Consider the following 22,234-nt stretch of genomic DNA (forward strand, 5'->3'; position numbering starts at 1 on the left):
TCTCTGGCGTTCAGGACCAGTGACTTAAACCTCTGTTTGTCCTGGTTGCCTTGAGTCATTAGGAGACACAGTGATGTTGTCTGAGTATCGTCAGCATAACTATGAAAGTTTATGCCATGTCTCCTGATGACGCCTCCCAGACAAGCTTCTATCGGAGAGGTATGAGATGAACCAGTTAAGAACAGAACCAGAACCAGAGAATCAGTCTGTTTATGAATATACGATGGTCTAATGTATCGAAGGTGGCGGTTAGATCCAGCAGAACCAAGACTGTGAGTTTATGGTTATCTAAGTTACACCTGATGTCACTTAAGATCTTTAAAAGGGCCGTCTCTGTACTGTGGTTCATCCTAAAACCAGACCAATGCTTCTCTAAGACGTTGTTGTTGAATGAACCAACATGACATGTGGAGTTCCCCAAGGTTCAACCTGTGGGCCTCTAACGTTTCATGCCTTACTTTTATAAAAATGTAAACACATAGCATGTGCAAAATTCCCCAAATCCAGGACAAACACTGTCGTCCCCTTTGTGGCTGGAGAAACAGAGGAACTAAAAGACAGTTTTATCTGGGACCTCCAGTAACTTTTATTAATGTTGTTTTTACGGAGGTCGTCTGTCATTTCTTAAGGTACACAGATCATGTACCCTATGTCTCCTAACACAGAGGTCCTGTGATAAAAACCAATCCAGTGTTAGAAGTGGAGACGTCTCTGACCCATTCTCCCATTTAGACCAGGGATGAAATCATTAAATCAAACATTAATGTGTTCATGCAGGCAGAGGGCTAGAAGGAGAGTGGGGGGCCCACCACACCCTGTTCACACCCTGTTTACATCACTCCCATCAGGCGGCAGGTTCAGGTCCATCGGGACCAAAACCACCCGAACAGTTTTTTCTCCAGGCCATCTCTCAAAATGTTCGTCTGTCTGTCCCGTGTGAATGCATTTGGTTCACACCCCAAAAACATCAGAGCAACGCAGAATATACAGTTCGGTGCAGAAAAGTAAGTAGAGACTGAGACAAACCATCCCAGTCACAGAAGCGTCGTAGCCCTGATCTGTCCATCTACAGCTGAAGGACAACAGCCACATTTTAGCCAGAGAAGACGGATGTTTTTAAAAGAGTAAAAGAAAACATCTGTGTTAAAAGGAGTTATTAAGTAACTTTTCCTTGACATGCAGTAAAGTGCCATGAAGGTTTCTATTGCACTTGGATAACTTGCGGGAAATCCCTTTAGCAATAAACCATGTGTGAAGGAATGAGCTGTTCGTGTGTCAAACTTTCTGAGGTTAATCCATCAAACCATAGACTTTGATATAGTGCACAATGACACAGAACCAATATTTAATAATGTGTCATGCCATTTGTGAAAAACAAGCCTGCAGCCCTGCATGGGCGATGAATGTTTTATTTTTTTTGTAACTTCTCGTTTTCTCCGTCCTTTAAGCTCTGACTTCCTTCCCTTAAAAAAAAGGAGAAAACAGCTACTAACACAGTCAGCGCTCAGTGGTTTTCTTCACAAATAAAATAGAAAAAAAAAATCTAAAAAGTATAAAAGTGAGACAGGAAAAATGATCTGAAAACCAGTTTGGTTTTGGGAATGTTTTACAGGCGGATTCAACCGGTACCTCAGGGTTCTACAGTGAAAACAATTATCGCAGTTACTTTGATGAAACCGGTTTAGTTATTTTTAGTCTGGACATAAAGGAGTGCTCTCAGGTGTAACTGTATGTCGTGCTGTTGTTGTCGTGCAAAGCAGCACGTGGAAAATGTTAGTGGCCGTGCTGTGATGAGTTACATAACCTGCCTTGTGTTTATTTACATTCTTACTGTCGCTAAGCTGTCCTTGCTCCAGGACGGGGAAGCCCTCGTGCTTACCGCCCTTCAGTTATTATGTCAGAGGGGAGTTCCCACATCAGCGCTTGTTTTTCCTTTACGTGGATGGTGGACGTGAAGGTTCTACGTCATCCAGGTTATAAAAAGCAGACAAAAGAAAACCTCTAGCTCTGCGCGAGTTTCACGTGTGCACCACCCACAAATGCTCCCATTTATTCCCCAAACCTATCAATTATGATTCTTATTGTCTGCAAACGTAATAAACCCACCACTCCCCATCACTAGCATTTAAACTCATAATCAGGTGGCTCAGATCATCTGTAGAGAGAGTGTGTGGAAGGAGGACGTCAGCGTGAAGGGTTACCTTACGAATAAAGGTGTTCAATCCCTTTGGGACGTCTGTTCCCCCTTCATTTTGAAGCTGTGTGTGGAGTCGCCACATGCCATACTCCTGGGAGGCTTCCCAATATATTACAACGGGTTGGCTGGTCTGTGTAGGTGCAAGTGGTCATACGCTCAGTTTGGATTTAAATGTTTTATTAATTTGTTCATGGATGAGCTCTCCAAAAGACTTAATGAGTGTAGGACTGGTTGCATGGCGAGACAACAGCTAATCAGTCATTTAATGCAGGCTTAGGACCTAGTCATCATGTCTCCCTGTTCAGGTGGTCTGAAAGCTGTTTGTACCTGTGTTCCCACCTTAGAGGCTGTTCTCAGGAATTCTATGTATAGTTTTATGACCCGGTTGAAGAACTCAAGCCTAATGAGAACAGTCCCGTGTACTTTTCCAGTCTTTTTCTTGTTGCTGTTTGTGTTTGTCTCCTGTAGTAATTTATAATTATCATTTTGATTCAGTATTTCCTTTTAATTAGCAGCACCAGTGGCGGCTGTGTGGTCAGTAGTTCACATAATAAGTCTCTGGAAATCAGATGAGAAAATAAAGACGTCTTTGCCAACGCACAGTGGCCTCTTTCAAACTTTCAAATGCAAGAGGAGAAAGCACCTTTTCAATGTGGACCGAGATGTAAATGATCAACCCAAGAAATCTTATCTGTTTTGTTTTTCTAATCTCAAACTGTTTCTGTACAGACGTTGCCATAAATAGCTCAGTGTTTTACTGTGAAACTGATTATTCATTCGAGGCTGAGCCAGAGGCAGCATTACATACAGAGGGAGATCCGAAAGCAAACATTAGACATTAGACACACAGGCTGCTCTAGTTATATATACACACATATTTATTTTATGCTTAGGAAGGGCACACCATTAGATTAGTGCAGTGAAACAACCACATAGAAGGACGATTCATCCACTTCATGAATCGATTTATTTTCCTACGATCCAACTACATCGATCTGTGCTTGGCAAGTCGGCCTTCTGGGTGACATACAAATGGACATATAAATTTGTATGACATATATGATGATTATGACATAATCAAGGAAATAAGGCATTGGATTAAACAGTCAGAGGATCCGCTTAGAGTATGTACTTGAGAAACACTGTAAAACTGGACAAACTAAATTTACAAATTAGTTTTATGTACTGAAGACACTGTTATACAAATATGCGTTAGCTTCCGGCTAACATCAAAGGCAAAATTATTGTATATGCTAATGCCTGAGGAAACGCTGAGTAGGTATTTATTTCAGTCACACTGGTTTAATTTTTGGATAAAAACTTACTGAATCGATTTCAAGTCTCTGAATGGTTTCGTATCGTATCGTTCTAAATGAACCAAATTCGTCCTTGAATCGTATCAGCTACCACGAAACGTGAATCGAATTGAATCGCTGTTAAAACAAATCGTTATAGTGATGAATATAAATTATATATATTTATATATTATATATATATTTGAACTGAGAATTAAAAAAACATCATCTCACGGAAATATCTGAACTTTAAGGTGACCTTTGATGTTAAAATAACTTGAACTTCCTCCTTCCTCCAACATTGGTATATATATATATATAAATATTGCCTTCCCATGATCCCTATGCAGCTTGAAGAATCTACACAACAACTAGAGTTTATGGCAGCAAATTTCCCCTTACGTGGACTATATATGCATGTATGTATATGAATATATTCAGGAAAATGAACCTGAAAAGGCCAAAAGGTTTAGAGACACTGATGCAGAGACACTGAATGGAGAAGGGACATCATTCATCTCTCAGCTCAGGTCAAAACATGAGTCCGTTGGGTTTTATTGGGCAAAAAGTAAGTCAGCTCAGTTCGTTTCAGTTCAGATTTACTGACATCCTGAAGGAAATTCACTTTGCAGCAGACACCAGATGACATCAACAGAACACAATAATCACAACAAAAGTAATAAAAATTGTATTAATAAAATACGTGGCACATTAAAGTGCAAGGTGGATGTGCAAACCATGCATAACGTGTATAGTATTAAGAAATGTATAACATTAAGCGTGAACGAGGCACAATGGGGAGTGCAGACAAAAAGCCTTTCTATGGTGACAGACCTGGCACGGCACCTCCTTAGCTCTGGCATCTCCAAGCGGTAGCCAAAAGGGAGGAGGTCTAACTCCTTAAAACGTGGGTGTTACAGACTCTCTATAATAACTTCAGTCACGTTCCTTAATCGCTTCAAATAAACATCCCACCCTGGGCTTGCCTGCCTTCCCATCCCCTTACTTGCAGTTTTGATAAGCTTTGTCGGGCTGTTGTTACTGGCCATAGTGAGGAAACCAGGCCACGCAGCAGACTGTAAGGACACACTCATCACAATAAAACTGGTAAAAATAAAGTCAATAAAACAAATGAACGTCTCGCCTGTGTCAAAGCTCACCTTATGTCAGTCACAATTCCCGGATGTTTCTATACTGTGGTGTAGCACAAAACCTGCTCCAAAGAAAACATCTGGTTTATTATTGTTGGTCTAATCACACGTGTCTCTGGAATGAGACCGAAATAGAATGAGTCCGTGAGGAACGCTATCAGTTGCAACCATATTTGGACCAGGATCGTATTTTTCTTCGCCTACCACCTGTGACAGCCACGTCTCACAACTCTCCCACAGCTTAAATCCCACAGATTTTTCTGGTTTTATCATTCAAATAAATCTAAATGAGAGGCGCTCCCAGATTCCTCCTCGTTATTTTGCACCGTATTAACAAGCTTCAGGTCTTGGCCCACATGGAGCCGTAGACCATTTTTGAATACTTGACTGAACGTGAATTGATTTGGAATCAAATGGAATCTCAAGACGCATACGTGTTACAGTAATTATGGTGAAGTTTTGAATACTGTTTGTGCAGTATTTTAACCCACACAATTGCCCTGAAGAACCACTGGAATTCCCCTACAACATGCACACACGTCTTAAAAATTATAAACCACGCTGGAGGTTTAGAGACAATCAGCCAAGTTCTCTACGGTCCTAACTGCATCCTGCTGGGGATGGCTTCTGCCTTCAAGGAATGTCATTGCTATGGGGTGGGGGAGGGCTACATGTCTTCAGTAACGTGCACACTAATCAAAGCCAGGACCAAAAGTTTCCCAGCAGAACAGTGAATGGCCACCAGATGATTTAAATGTTATTCACTAATGTAGTTAAGATTTAAGTGGCTACAGACGCCATGAACATGCACCAAAGTCATTATCTTTCCTGTATGTTGACCTCAAAGTCTGAGCTTCACACACCCACCATCAACCCCCACCACACTCTGCTGACACTAATGCACTTCAGTCAAATGGCTTTTACATTTCTTTTCCTGTAACTCCAGACTGATGTGGCTTTAGGTAAATGCGATGCAGCCACCTTGACATGTGAGACTGCCTCCAGGTGTAAACGGGTATCAGACACGTTCTAATGTTCCACGTTCCCGCTAACAACATTCAGCCCCCTCAGAGCGCCCATGTCCACTCTCTGGTGAGTCACCACAGGGAAGACCTTCAAAATATTAGGAAGTGAAATGTTGTGTTTCTGTAAATGTTTCAGTGTAAAAGTATTCTGTGAATGTACGACAGAACCACGACTCCTGGAAGTCCCACCCCGACCCCCACCCCCACTCCCACTCCCACTCCCACACAGTGGCCTTACAATTATGCCAAGTCAGTTTTCTGACAAGTGCTTACCAAACCCTGTTCTATTGAAGTGTGCTGACCTGCCCTATTCCGTCTTATTTCGTGTTCAATTTTCAGAAAGGGAGACGAAACTGGGAGTCGCAGTGGAAGCAGAGAACACGGGGAGCAGGACAGCGTGGGCGGACAGGGTGGGTGAACAGCGTGGGAGAAAGCACAACAGGCTGCAGGTCCCAGGGCTAAAACATCTGGCACGATGACCAAGTAGAGAAACAAACTAAATGTTACGTGTGCTGATTAATCCTTAAAGTATTTATAGCGCAGCAAATGAGGACGTTAGCATTATTCCACTCTAACGTAACCAGAAACACTGCATTACAGAGCAATGGTGGCATGGAATAAACTACCTTTTTTTCTTGTCTCAGAAAGTATTGTTATGAGTTTTAAGAAGAAGCTTAAGTTCTTTTTATTTACCCAGCAGATATAAACAAACAAACAAACAAACACACCTTTTGTATTAGTTTAGCTCAGTAAAGTTCTGAATTCTGAATTCTGAAATGACCTGTCAGTGAAGAGAGTGAGGGTGTTAATTGTATGAAGCTTTGAGCATGTGTCTTGTGTTGCATTTGTTGTCGTGTATGAACCACACACACACACACACACACACACACACACACACACACACACACACACACACACACACACACACACACACACTTTGGATGAAAAACAATGTGTGACCTGAACCCAAAACCAACTACATGACTTTGCCTGCAAGCCGCAGACAGAAAGTCTTAAATCTTCAAATGGTGAAGTGACAAAGGGAAACACAGTAGCACAATAATGTGAGGAGAGAAGCAGACGTGTGATTTAAGCTGAGGTTAGTTTGTGAGAATCAGGAAGAGCGTGAGGGGGAATTCAGCCCTGGCTTCTTCAGTGGCTCTAAATGACAGCACCACAGATTTCCTGTTTCTGCTCTGACAGTTGTTTTTCATATTGAACTGTAAATGTTTGAGTCAGGAAACGTTACAAGACAAAGGCACGATGGCAATGTTGGCTGATTTCCCAATGACGGAGGAGTTTCTTTCGTCTGGTTTGGTGACTTCATCGTCTAGTCCTCAAGGAAAGGTTTCAGAAAGCCGAAAGCAGAAATTATGACTGGAACTGAGTCACGTGAGTGACTACGAAGGCTTTTGTATGACACAAAGCACGAACACAATATCTACTAATAGTGACAACACTGAGATGTAATGGACTGACTTAAAGGAGTTGTTTTTATTTAATTTAAAAAAGATATATATTTTCACAAATCAATGCAAATGCAAGTAAAGGACATGACTTTGATTTTATTTTGTCTGTGTGTTTTAACTTTACTGTTTTATTTGATTTGATTTTATTCACTGAGCTCATGTTTCATGATTCTAACCTCTTCAGTGTGCCAGGCTCAGAGTGCAGCATCTTTCTGCTGACTGGGACATTTTTCATGCTTCTGCAGCGTCTAAGACGAACATGGACATGCTAATTCTGCAAAATCGTGCATGCTTCCTGTGCGATGCTCTGTTCTACAGTCTGGGTCCTTTGAATTCACTGCAGGCCTGAAACTCACCTCCTTGTTCTTGTCCTGCACTGGTCTCCATCATCTTCTAGTTTCATCTGGGACTCCATGATGCCTCTTCCCATCAGAGTCCAACACATCTTCTCTCTCTTCACTGAAATGTCAGACAAAGATCAAATTTATAACTTGAAACACACAGCGGCCTCTGGGAGGTCATCCCAAAGGAGACAAGCTGTCTTCTCCTCTATCTTGACTTTCATGGGTGTCTTCTTACCATTTGGCACTGAGGGAAATCCAGACAATTTATTATTTAAAGAAAAAAAATCAGTTCTGATCGTAAGACACGCCATCTGCTTCCCTAACGGCGTGGTTGCACCGGGGACTTAACGCAGTAAACATTTGTGAAGTACGCTTTTAAAAAGGAACAAGAAACTGAAATTGTATTCACCATAGAGCTCTCTCTTTTCTTTTAGTCTAATGTGATGACCAAAATAAGGAATTCCCGGTAACAGTTTTCACAGCTCCGGTATAATATATCGTATTTACCAGCAAGCTATCGTCACCCCCAGAGTCAGGTTTCTGGATGTCACATGAGCACCGAGTCTGACTCTGTCTCTGGTCATTATCGATGTTCTCTACTTACACACCAGCTAATGTTGAACCGACAGTCTGCTGGTCGTCTACAGGCCATGACTATTTTCACTAAGACTGTCCCACTCCCTGCTTGAGAGGAGTGTAAACTAGACTTTAATGGATTAAAGGCTTGTCACGTGCAAATATCTCTGAAGGACAGAGCATTACGTTGTGACATTTGATGAGCGGCAAGTCTTTTAAATTAGAATTAGCACAAGAGTGAGTCCACATTCACAAGAAACACAGAGGAGAGGATTCTTTCTTGGTTGATGCATCCCTGGAATTATGTGGAGACTCCATAAGAAACACCTTGTGTCAACTCTAGCTGTTAAATAATTATTAACCATAGCCCTGACCCTAACCCTAACCCTAACCCTGACCCTAACCCTAACCCTGACCATAACCCTAACTCTAGCCCTGAACCTAACCCTGACCCTAACCCTAACCCTGACCATAACCCTAACCCTAGCCCTGAACCTAACCCTAACCCTGACCCTGACCATATCTATAGCCCTGACCCTAACCCTGACTCTAGCCCTAGCCCTTGCCCTAACCTTAACCCTGACGCTAACATTATGACCACTGACAGGAGACAAAAATAACATTTAAACCAACTTTTGTATTTAAACAAAATGAGAATTCTCCTCATTGCGGGTGACAGGAATATGTCCAGTAGTCCAATAAAAATCAAAGAAGAGGAAGAACATCTGAAAACAGAGAGAATAATGTCTCTTATCCAATCCAACAACAGGACAGCACATTTTGAAAGTCTGATGTTCAGATAAGATCTTATCACAGCAGTTAACATTCCAGTCTCATCGCGTCAACAGGAAAAAAAAACACAAATTCTGTCACAGATTTTGTCTTCAGATGTTAGTTTTAAGCTGGTTGACGTCTTAGTCACTGGAAAAAAACGTCACTGTCACCATTACGTCTTCACTGATACTAAGCACTCATTAAGAACTTTAGTTTCCATCTGACTGTTGAGCTTCCTCGGTTTCTCTCCCTGCTAACCTGAATCATTTGCTTGTATCCTCTCAGTGTCTTCTTTATAAAGCAGATTTACTGAACGGAGAGTGACACCACTTCAAGGCTTATTGCGCCACAGAAATCCTCTAAAACCCACAAACAACAGCACAAGGCATTGACCTGATTCACTAGATCCCAAACTTATCAAGCATCTGTGGGATGATCCACAGAGGCCCCTCCCCTCACAGACCCCCCTACTAACAACACTCAGCGGCCTCAGAAGGCCCTAGTCGATTCTGATGAGTCACCACAAGGAAGACTTTTTGGAGACGAATGATGCACTAAAGAAACACTGCATATCGGGTTGTGTTTAACCATGGAAATATTTGCACTTGGCTACTCATCAGACAATGCTTACATGGCAGTGTGTGGTGAGAAGAACAAATAAGCCATTGACCTTGAGTTCTCAGACCAATAACTGGTCCCGGTGGTTAAAGGGGAGGGGGGAGGGGAGGGGGGGGACGTTGTATGGGCGTTGTATGGGCATTGAGTGATCTAACTGAAAATCTCCCTGGTAACCTTGGTTTTCTGTCTGCTCACTCCGCTGCTGGGTTATTTTGGTCAGAAACCATGATGAGAGAAGCAGCTCGAAGCTCTTTCACTATTCACATTCAACAGTTTCTACACTGGTAAACTTCCAAGAGGGAGCTTTTCTGTCCTTGGTTTTCCCTGTAAAGTGGTTCCTGGTCATTCAGCAGCACCGCGTGTCTGACGTGAAGCGGTCATGCAGCCACGGCTGTCGCGGGTGAAGGCCGTAGTTTGATCCCGGCCCTGCATGCTGAATGTGTGTTGGCGTTTTAGGCGCATGCATATGTGTGGATGTCTTTATTATAAATGACTAGGCTCAAATGGAACAGCTGGTTAAGCAGGTATAGCCTCATGTTTAAAACAGTTGCAGGATTTCCCTGTAGAGGCTCAGATTCTTGTAAGTGACTACAGCGGTACAGAAGCTAATATAGGATTTGCAAATTGAAGCAGACTTAGACTGAGGTGAAAACCCAGAATCACAAACAGGAAACACTCACACAAAGTTAAAATCAGTCCACATCTTTTGTGCAGATGAATAATATTTTATGTGCACCAGAGAAAATGCAAATGATTTCCCCGTCGTCTTGTGACTTGCCTCATTCTTCTGTTCACCCGTCGTACCTACACAATTAGATGTTACACCTTCCCACCTCTGCTGTTTTCCATAAGCAGCTCATATCATGCGTACAAGCGAGCAAACGGGTTCTTTACTTATTAGTCTTCGTCACTGTTATTGTTACTCACCTGTTCCACGTGGGTGTTTTTTTGTTTTTCGGTTAGTTATAGTTTATATTGCACTTGCAAATATTACTGTATATTAATGTTTTCTATCATCATAGATGATGTAGGGACAGTACGGTATGCTTTTTATCTTCCATAGTTTTAAATGAACGATGTTTAATTTTTTTTAAATTAATTAATTTATTTGAATTATTAGTCAAACTAAAAGACATGCTCCTTAGCTTAATTGGTGACTCTAAATTGACCGTAGGTGTGACATAAAGTTACAGCTGCAAGGAGACAAAGTCAAATGCAAATAGATTTTTTTTAAAAAAAAGTAATATAATAGGTAAAGCTGCAAGATGCATAAAAAACAAATATTGCATGAGTGTCCACAATTTGACAGAGGTAAAATGGTTACAAAACAATTCAGTTTGGCTTTTAATCGAATCCTAACTATCTTTTTATTTAATTACTATTTCTTTTTTAATCTTTTTACTATTTTAGTAGTTGGCATTTTATCACTTTCTCTTTTGTTTGCCTTGCAGCATTTTTAGTATTTTTTATTTTTAAACAAATAAAATGCGTCAGCGGTTTGAGTTAAAAGTTAAAAGCACAAACAAATCTTATTACGTTCAGTTGTAAAAGGAGACGTGTCTGTTAATCTTCCCTTAAATGAGTTTTCCTTATTTTTTTATAGTTATGTTTTAATAAATAGTTTGTGGAGTAAACAAAAGTAAAAGTTAAACAACCCGTCGAAAGTGAATTTGGGAAATTCTTGGCTATAGTCCAGCACAAATATAGAACGGCATCTCTTATCTACACCAATGACAGGGCAGCACAGTCTTGGAACTCGTGGCCTTGAGGTCATCGCTCATTAGGAACTTCAGTTTCCATCTGACTGTAAACCCCTGAAGACCTGTGCTTTCCAACTGATTAGCATCCTACACTACCTGTTTAACCAGGGCCTGAAGTTGGAAAGAACACCAGCGCTATGGAAAACATCCTCCATCGTACCGGTGCTGAAGAAGGAGCAGGTGAAGTAGTGGACCACTACAAGAACCTGGGAGTCCACATGGACAACAGACTGGACTGGAGGGACAACAGTGATGCTGTGGACTAGAAGGACCTGAGTAGACTCTAGTTCCTGAGGAAGCTCAGGTCTTTGAATGGTGCAGTGAGTTACTAGAGTCTTTCTACCAGTCTGTTGTAGTGAGTGTCCTGTTCTTTGCTGTGGTTTGTTGGGGGAGTAGCACCAGCAAACAGACATCAGTAGGATCAACACATTAATCTGAAAGGCTGGACATGTGATCGGTAGAGAGTTGGAGTCATTTGTCTCAGTGAGGGACAGGAGGACACTGGACAAACTCCTCTACATCATGGAGAATCCCTCCCATCCACTACACCAAACACTAGAGGGTCAGAGGAGGAGTGATTCATAGTGAACGCTACAGAACTTCTTTTATCGAGATCCTCTGGACATCGTCAGTAACAACTTCACCAAAAGTCCTGTGGTAACAGAGAGAAGGAGGCTGCACATAAACTGTTTGATAAAGTTATCAAAGAAATACCTGCTCCACTGTCCATCCACCTCCAACATCCATCCTGCCTCCTAGTCCTCCAGTAGGAAATGCTACTGATTGTTTTTATACAGCTGATGATATGAGCTGTTCTCAGGTCAGACATCTAGATTCATTACTTTCTACTGGCTTTTTATTAGAGACATGTTCAGAGACTAGTCGGTCTTTGTGCAACCACACGGCTTTATCCATTTATTGCAACATACATACGTCCAGACACATGATGTACATCTGGACAAGCCTCTGAGTCATAAAAGGGACGGTGTGTGAATGATCATCCTTTTTGTTTTTCTTACAAAACATCACATGAATATGAAGCTGGTTGTCAGCTCCCTTGGGAATCCCAGACTTTGCACATAAGCACAATAGATTGTTGTTGTAGGACTGCATGTGAGACAGTCACATCGAGGACTCATTGAGTTATGACCAAATGTGACTTGTCTCCGAAGAAAATGGCCGTGTGGAGTCACAGGTGTAAGCAGCAGATTTCCTTTTACAGGAACATATGTAGCTGCATCGTGAGTCCCGTCTTTTTACCCATAACACTCATGAATAAATGAAGTCATCCCAGTCAGCTCAAAACCCGAGATAAACCTGAGAGCGCTGTCTGATGCTAATGCTGCTCAGGGATCTTCTACCATTAACTGACTTAATCATTGATCTCCTGTCTAATATGAAGACATGGTGACGCTGCCATCACTGAGTTCCAGGCAGAATCAGCTGTAAATATTAATCCTTCCAGGAAACATGTGCTTGTGTTAAATATAGGTTTTTATTTGTATAGTGCTGCGTATTTCCATACGTAAAGTGAGGCAGCTGTCCAGACACGTCCCCACCACACTGATTAATTGTAACCCAGGACACATATCTACATGAAAGTCAACAAAGATAAGTAAGCTCTGAGCAGGAGGCATTTGTTTTGTAAATGCAGGATGTGATGAGCGTGGAGTCATGAGGCTTACTGTCTAACAGCAGCATGCAAAACCACTTCCCTTAGCAGAGAGATGATGTGTTTAAAGGCACATATTCAAAAAGCTTTTCCTGGAACGCCAAACACTTGGAACAAGGAAATGTTTGTCGCAGCTATTTCCTCCTCCTTGTTTGTAGATATCATTGTTTTATTTACTTATATAACATCTACGGCAACAGATTGACACAATGACACAAAGCGAAAGCAAATGTGCTCTGAAACAGTCTCTCATTCCTGTAAGAACTCATAAAACTCTGTAAATTAACGAAGGAACCCAGATGGTGCAAAGGTGCTGCCAGGGGTTAAAGAACCTGCAGAGCTTGTGTCTGCCTACATGTAGAATTTCTGGAATTTGGAAAACTGTTTCCATGAAAACCAACAAAACCACCACCACCTTCAGCTTTGTTTCAATTCAGCACATACAGCTGTTCCAGGTGTGTTTAGTGCTTCCTCTACCAGCCCGGGGCTGTCCAAGGTTCTTTCCTGATAAAAGCGATTTTCTTGTTTTTTTATTTCATTCATCTTCTCTGAACTGTGCGTGATACGCTGAAGGATATTATCTTGTGATGAAAAGCCTTTTATCAATTTGTGCTGGAACTGTTGCGTACATGCAAGCAATGAATACTTAATAAATAAATTAATAAAAGTATCACAATGAGCCATGTAAAACACTGATGACATAAATAAAACCTAAGTGTGATAAAGTAGAATTGAGAAGAATTAAAGTCATATAAAAGTCTGATTTTAAAAGTATCACAGTCTCTGTGACCCTGGGGTTCTCCAGCTGTTCCACCGCCGGGGCCGTAATCACTGAATGCTGCCTCCCCGTGTGTCTTACATCTCACCTGCTGAATTTTGTATTAATTGTAGATTGTAAATGGTCTTTTAGTGAAGACCAGAGAGCAGAGCATTACAGATAAAAGCATCAGCACCTCCCTGTTAGTCTGAGAGAGAAACGGGCCGACTCTGGCTATATTCTGAAGATGGTAGAAACCCATCTTTGTAATATTTTTGACAGGAGTCAGAGTCAAAATAATACTGTGAAGGGTTAAAATCCTGGACCAGTGACTAAAACCTGTTTGTCCTGATTGAGCTGTATCATCAGCATAACTATGGAAGCAGCTTTGGGCCTAGAATTGACCCTTGGGGCATCCCACACTTAAGTTTATCTGGAGGAACAGGTATCCATACTTACAAAGGGATATCGAGCTGCCAGATAAGAGCTAAACCAGTTAAAAAAAATTGGATTTGGATGTAAAAGGCAGGCTGCTGGGAGAAAACTCTGCCGTGTTCCCGCGTCAACCAGAGCAAAACTCTTGAGTGTTTCCTCAGGTAAAAACAAAGGTGTGTAAAGACTGCTAACACACCTAAGCACACAGAACAGGTCAGCGTCAGCCCATTGTTAGCTCATTGTTAGCCCAGCACGGCAGCATTCTCTCTAGGGAGTGGACTGTTTGCAGTGTGTGCACATATATGACCTGCAGACTGATATGACTAGTTCATAATTACAGAAGCAAGCTGGTGACCTGTTAAGTGAGACAGTGAACACCTGAAGCTGCTGGTAACAGCCCATATGTTCAACCAGTTTCAACAGGTGGTTCACATACAGGGCTCTGGTAAGTGCAGCAGTAAACGCCAGTAAACTCGCTGCCAATGTTCCACTTTCGATATCCAGAGATAGATTTACCGTATTTCCTCTGATAGTGGCCGAAGGCGTGGTTTACGCGAACAACTAAAGGCCGACCTCAGATACAGGCCAGGTCAAAGAAAAAACGGACGATTGTGGAGGCACTAGTTGTTCTTAACGTCTCAGCCAACTATACATGCAGAAACAACAAGTGGAAACAGGCAGCAGTAGCTACATTTGAAGTGTCCCAGAATTTCAATGAAACACTGTCAAGACAACAGAGAGCTTTAGCAGCGTGGTGCAAACAAAAACGTTTGACGTGCACTTCACCGATAAGGTTTTCAAATATGCAGCAGAGCAAACTACAGGAGAGGAAGCTGTGAAAGGCTTTAAGACACTGGCACGCTGTGAACATTTCGTTTCGTGTGTGTACATAGTCAAATACGATACGCTTGTAAAGCCTTGTCAGTTTCCCAATAAATGGACCCTGTTTGAAGTTCAGACTGATATAATAATGTCATTTATTAGTTCTGACCACCAAGCGTTTACTAATCCTGTCCGGCTGGACCTGCCGGTAACTACCGGTATGAAACAAAGGGATCAGAAACAAAGGCCTCCCTCTTATAAAAGCCTGGCTCTAATCATGGCCTGGTGTTCTGGGCAGCCAAGTACATAAAGCTGTTCTTGCAAGACTAGAAGCAGTTTGCTAGGATGCAGTGTTGAGGTCGTGTCAGAACTTTGTCTTTGTTGTTGCTTCATCTCATGTTAAAAGGACAAAGTGGACAGATTATAGTGTGAACCCTAAGCCTACCCCTTTAAATCACCTCTAGATACAAACTCCACTTAAAACTTGTAAATTACTTGTAAAGATGACAACTCATCCAAGCCCAAGTGAAAAAAGCAGTCCATCATTTCATCAGTTGAAAATTGATGAACTAAGCTATTGGAGCAATAATAAGTAGTCGCAGTCTTTTCAATGAATGTCTTTCATTTCATCAGTCATTTCATAAACACAGAGGAGGTCACAGAGGTCAGCACAGGATAACGTCCCTCTGAGACCTGAGCTTTAGCTTGGTATGCATTTTTAATAATCTCTTTATTTGGGATTAGTAGGACCTAAGAAATATAAAAATGTGACTACTTGCTCTGTGTTAAATGCTGTTCATGCACACTGACTACTTCAAACATTAACCCTGGAATTGATGACATGTGTTTGCATCCAGTTTGAATATTTTCTAAAAAAAAAAAAAGCCTCTGTAAACTGAAGCCGCCTTTCATTTGCCTATTTCTGTAGAACTTTTGTGCTGTTCCTGTTTCCTCAAACACGCAGTGAGTCGGATTTAATCAGGGCACTGGGCGATCAATTAGAACCTCCAAAGACGGCTCGGTTTCACAATGACAGCAGTACCACGAAAACTGAAACAGAAACCCAACACCACTGAATATGTGGGTTATTCAAGGTGTGTCACGTGCAAAAAAAAACAAACAAACAAAAAAAACACCTTTCCAGTCAGTCTTGTATTTTACAAAGCTGCCCTTCCTGTTGGTTGTTTTTTCACACACACTGGGCAGGACTCAGCAGAACAATCCTAGAATGGTTCAGGTCCTACTTGGAGGAGCGAAGTTATTTTGTGACCATTGGAAATTATCAATCGGACCGAGTGGCTATGACATTTGGAGTTCCTCAGGGGCTAGTCCTTGGACCCCTACTGTTCAGCCTATATATGCTGCCATTGGGTCAAATTCAGCAAGATTCTAATGTCAACTATCATAGTTATGCAGATGACACTCAGATATGTCTCACACTGTCTCCAGATGACTGCAGTCCAATACAGCCATTGTGTCACTGCTTAGAGAGAGTCCAAAATCAACCAACATTTCCTTCAGTCAAACCAAGATAAAACGCAACAAAGACAAGAGGGTTACTGTCAGTAAACACCTTAAGTCACTGTCTGTAGAAACAAAAGACCAAGTCCGAAACCTTGGTGTGCTATACAAATAAAAATGCCTTGCCTTGGCTAGTTTGGACTAATATATATATATATATATATATTGTATATTTCACCTTCAAAATAAAACTGCTGTGCTGCACCTTGCTGCCTAAATAGACGGATAGAAATAATATATTGATCCCGAGGGGAAACTAAAGTTCTAAGATCAGTTAAAACCATATGAGGAAGGACACAATGCAAGAAACACAAGCTGCTCTCTGGTGAGCATCGAGGTAGCTGCAAGTTTTAAATATATTTATTGTCTAGGTTTCACACAAAACACAAATCTGCATCTTGACACAAATTGTTATAGATACAAGAACGTAGCTTGAACCCTGGCATGACGATGTCACAGAGACTCGCAGACTGTTCCCTCCAGAGGGCAGAGGACGATCAGCTGTAGACTGATTTTAGTTTGTGTTTTAAAGTGTTGCCTCATTGTTGCAGCAGACTGAGTTGATTGTGTTTTATTGGTAATCATTTCTCAGTGTCTCACCATCCTCACTGACTATGAAAAATGAGAGTAAATCAGCTTGGATTATTTATTGATTTGTGGTAGGAACAGCCATGACAACAGTTTCATCTAAAGAGGAAGTGGGGACAATTAAAGCGTAATGTATGGGAAGGGCTGAGATTTATTGTGGGTAGTTAAAGATTATTGAAAACAGGCTCAAATGTTTGTATGACTTGACCTGGAGAGTCCTCCTCAGTGAATGCATGCAAAGGAACAAACAGGGGTTGTGGTTAGGTAGGTCTATGTGAGGTCTGCATGCGGGCACATGCTCCCAGCACACCCTGATAATCACCCTTTATGATATTATTTGAAAATATAAGTCATGGGAAGTCAAACATGCAGCTCACAACAATGGTTGCCAAAAGCAACAGTGTGGACAATAAACCCTAACACAGAGGACTGGGCTTAATGTCCTCCCAGTGGCTGTAGATGACAAATCAGCACTTACCAGAAATATTAAGTTACTGCACAAGGAGCTCACGGCAGATACCGAAGACAATGATTCATTTACTTTAACAACTCAGATATGAACAAAGGAGTTGTTGGATAAATAAACACATAAAATATATTTATGATTAGTCATGTGGGACAATGTTTAGTGGACAGATGAGACCAGAGTAGAATAGTTTGGTTTAAATGTTTGGGCATCGTCATGTTTGGAGATGAACCAACACTGCATTCCAGCATCAGAACCTCATCCCTCCATGACACATGGGGGCGCTAATGTCCTGGTTTGGGCCTGTTCTGCTGCATCTGCTCATCATTGATGGACCAATGAACTGTGAATTCTACCAATTCTACCAGTGAACTCAGTGAAATGTCAGGACATGAGTCCATGAGCTGAATGTGAAGAGAAACTGGGTCATGATAATACACACAATACACATAATTTTGCAACTCACAGATGTACAAATGATTCATTTTCTTACATAAATAAATGCAGTGCATTTACCCAATGGGTCGACGTGTACACATCCCATGAATACAATGGGAAATTCAAGCACTGGTGCATTTTAAGGAAAAATATTAAATGGAACACAACTAGAGACATATGATAGAATGAAAATGAGATGCTTTGAACTTTTATTTCCCAGGTGCACCTGTCCCACATTGCATTACATTGTAGCCATAATAAAGCACAGTACTTTCTGACCCTGAACACTGGTTTCATTTAGAACTGAGTGACTGTGTTGCATCCAGGATGAATCATAGCAGCTTCTGACTGGAGCACCTCGCTGAGTAAATGGCCCAGACTGTTGTCCAGGCTTTGGAGCTGTTTAGGGGTAGTCTGTTTCCTCTTAGTCATGTGCTTATCAGCTGAGAAGAGACTAAACACCCAAAAACAAAGTTTTATGTGCTTGTTTAAGCTGTGACAAAAATGCCAGCATTGTTCTGGTTTGGGACTTTATCGCAGGTTCCTTATGTGACATCCTCTCAGCAAACAATCTGACTCTATTCACGTCCATACAGCGACCAACTCACCATCTCGAAACGTCTGATGAGTCTGAGCCGTCTCGGAAACTTTCTCAGCTGACCACAGGTTATGGTCACTTCCTTTGGTGGCTTTTCACTTTTAGGTAGGCTTGGAAACCTCAGATGAAGCTGAGGGAAGAGTTTCCGTTTAATGCATCACGGTAACAATGATGGTAAGTGCTGATTCAGAACACACTCACGGTCAAGGTCAGTAGGACAGACATAAGAGAGATACACTCATCAGCCACAACGGTGCGACCACCAATCAGTGGGTGGGATGCATTAGGGAGCAAATGGACATTTTGCCATTAGAGTTGCAGGAAAAATGGACAAGTGGAAGGATTTAAGAAACCGTGTCCCAACTGTGATGGCTAGATACCTACACCCAAAGGACAATGATGCTCCTTTGAAGACAACAACGTCCACATTTTAGCCAGAGAAGACAGATGATTTGAAAGATGAGTAAAGGAAGCCATCAATGTCAAACTGGAAAAACCTCTGAACAGAGGAGGTGGACTGAGATATAACACAGTCCTAACTTCTGTCCCCACTAGAAGACACTAGTCATGCAAGTATCTACTCCTATTCAAAACTCAACTCCCACAAGTCCTGTAGAACTGAAGAAGCTGCTCAGACGAAACGTCTTCAAGAACCTCTACAAGTCCATTTTCCTATCTTTAAAGCTAGACCTAACTGGGTCACAGCATCTCCAGTCTGCAGGGGTCAGTACCTATTAACAGTGGCCCAGGGAAGGAAAAGAACCACAGAGAGGATCATTAGAGGATCATTCTGGATCATTAGTGTCTGAACCGTGTGGTTTCAGTCCAACAGACGAGTGACTGGAGCTCAGACTGCTGAACAAGTTAATGATTGTTCAGACAGAAGTGAACTGAAGAAGAATACCCACTGGATCACAGCTCCTTTAGTGTGTCGCTGGAGGCCAGTGGGACACGACAGAGGTGGTTCAGGTCTGGTGGCTCAGAATGATACCAGGATGCATTATGGGAAGTCAAGCCGGCATTAATCTGGATTGTTGTTTGTTCATGGACTAACAGATAGTTTTCTAGCGGTAGTAATCGTTCCCATTCTGGGACCTTTATTATTTAGCATGTATCTGAGTTAAATCATCAGCAAATATAACCTCCGTGGGTTTTAGGCGTGCGACAACAAGTGGGTGTTTTTCTCTTAGCCATGTGCTCATCGACTCAGAAGAGACTAAACACAGAAAACAGAAAACAAATTACTCCAACGCTCAAAAAAGTCCCTAAATGTTTCTTCACGTTTGTTGGAGCTGCTACACAAAATGATGCTATTGTTATGACTGTAGGGGTCATGATTTGGATTAGGTTTTGTTTTTCCTGTTGTGTTGTTCCTCCCTGTCCGGGGGGTGGGGTTGTGGGGGGGCTGTTTCAATGTGTTGGAGGGAGTCCTGAGGCCGCGGTTTCAAAACTAGAGCCAGCAACAGACACAGGCTCTCTCTCTCTGGTTCACCTTGGCTGCCTTGCATCCCCTGCATCGCGACCTTCTCCGACGCCAACCCGATCTGGCCTTCTTGCTACCTGTGTTGACTCGGTTATGTACGGGTGAGATGTTTATCTCTCCTGTAAATATTGTAAATAGTAGTAATAGTTCGCAGTCCCATATTAGTAGGGGTCAGTAGCCTTTTTATTTTTGTCCATCTTTTCTATGGTTTTGTTGGTAGGGAGTCAGTGTATAAAACCTGTTTTTTTGTTGACTCCTTTTTTTCTTTTGGTTTAGGCAAGTCAGTTTTCAAATCCAGCTCGTTTTGTTTATTGTTTTAGGTGATGCTCACCCCGAAGACTTTATGTTTGTTTGGGTAAATAAATCCCTTCGTTTTGGACTGCATCTCTCCATGTTCTGTGTCACTTTTCATAAGAGTTGGTGTTTATGTTATGTTTAGGTATCCCTAGGCCGGGCGTAACACTATAATGTGACTTCTGAATTCCTTTCTGCATGCAGTTCATCAGCAGTTTTGTGATAGCACTAGCAGTTATTATACACGGATCAACCATAACAATATGACCACCGAAACAAAACAGCCCTGACTTCTGGAGGTCTCTGAAGGTGTCAGTGGTACTGAGACGTGAGCAGCACATCTTATTATCCAGCACATCCCTCAGACACTGGACTGGATTGGGATCTGGAGGATCTGGAGAACTTGATGCTGTGTTGCTTTGTGGACGGGAGCAGAAAGTTCTACTGAAAGTTCAATATCTGCTATGTAGCTAAACCTTAATGTCTTGTACTAACTTTACAATAAGGGATAACATGCAGAACCCGGGTTCATTTTAATGTGTCATCATTTTCTGTATGCACAGTGTGTCCTCTGACACTAACACCAAGCAAAATATAAAAACAAGAACACGTCTAAGTTTTCCTGCAGCCACGTCAAGGAAAGAACCGCCCTGAACAAGAACTACAAGCATGTACTTCAAGCATGTACTCCTTGTGCAGAAAGTACCAGCATGGGTGTTTTCTAGCGTGACTGGAAGGATGTGAAGGATAAAATGAGTCACCAAAAGTCCTAAATCCGCATGTCACAACTTCATAAAACCATTTGGGGATGAACACATAATGCTTTTAATGACTGTAATGTTGTTTTCACACTCTCGTAGGGAGGGACTGTTTCCAACATGTATTAGAGGAAAGGAAGCGCTAAGAGAAACAATAGCTTGTGCATCATTTCACAGAAATCATTCCAGGGAATAAAGATGTGCAGATGACATGTCAGCCTATCTTTTTGTTGCTTGTACAACACTCGCTGCATGTGCATTTAGACTAATCCACAGTGAATCCTCCAAGGAAAACAATAGTCATGACGTGGTTGGACTCAGTGACGCTCCTCTCATGAAATAATCAAAAGGCACTAGATCCTCACTGCGTTTGAAGCCAAAGAAAACCAGCCGGTGTTATTTCAGCACCTTGGACAGATCATCCCCCTCCCAGCTGGATTTCAAACCCTTTTTCTTTATTTATCACAATGCTGACGTTTCAATTCCCTGAAAATGCATCAGTACGTCTTCTGTAATAAAACTGAATCTTCAAACCGACGTCATACAGTGTTTTACCACGATAAATATTACACACGCACAGCGACCTCACCTCGCAACAAAGGATGAAGAACCAAAGCAATAGCCCACCCTGCAGGCGAAAAGGGAGAGCGGAGAGTAGAATCCTTCTGGGAAGGTTCTGGGTTGTCCTGGTCTCGGTATATCCATAAAATGCTAAATAAAGAGAGTGTTCTGAAGAAGAGTGGTGGGAAGCTGGGGTTTAAATGGGAATAGCTGTGGGTGGTGTCCCGCCAGAACTCACATGACTGGAGTCTGTGGACGAGCAGATACACATCCGTAATTGGAATCTGTTTTCATCCTGTTTTGCATCCGATAAAAAACAAAAAAAAACATTGTGGGGGAGGTCTAGATATAATCTGCCATCACTTTAGAACAGTACGTGCATCTGTCCACGAGACGTTTCACCCTCGTTGGCTCTTTGAGGCTGAAGTGTCTGCACAGTAACGGGCTGCGGGAGAATAAATAACCTTTATAGGGCACCCACTGAAATACTGGGAACCCCAGAGACTTTTTTACTTTTGTGTAAACATGTATTTGTCACATTAGAACATCAGAGCTGATTCAGACACTTGTCAACATCATCACATTAGAAACATTAGGACACTTGTTCTTCTTCATGGTTCCTAATAAACCAG

General features: G+C 41.9%; 1 long non-coding RNA gene across 1 annotated transcript in view; it reads right to left on the reverse strand.

Annotated features, from left to right (window-relative positions):
• Window positions 1–22,234, reverse strand: part of LOC125019802 — a 54,287-nt gene that overhangs the window by 26,775 nt on the left and 5,278 nt on the right. Inside the window, exon 2 of the long non-coding RNA XR_007114124.1 lies at window positions 7,494–7,596. This is a non-coding gene — a long non-coding RNA (uncharacterized LOC125019802). The remainder of the gene's footprint in view (window positions 1–7,493; window positions 7,597–22,234) is intronic.

The sequence above is a fragment of the Mugil cephalus genome, chromosome 14 (assembly GCF_022458985.1).
Source record: "Mugil cephalus isolate CIBA_MC_2020 chromosome 14, CIBA_Mcephalus_1.1, whole genome shotgun sequence".
NCBI classification, from domain to species: domain Eukaryota; kingdom Metazoa; phylum Chordata; class Actinopteri; order Mugiliformes; family Mugilidae; genus Mugil; species Mugil cephalus.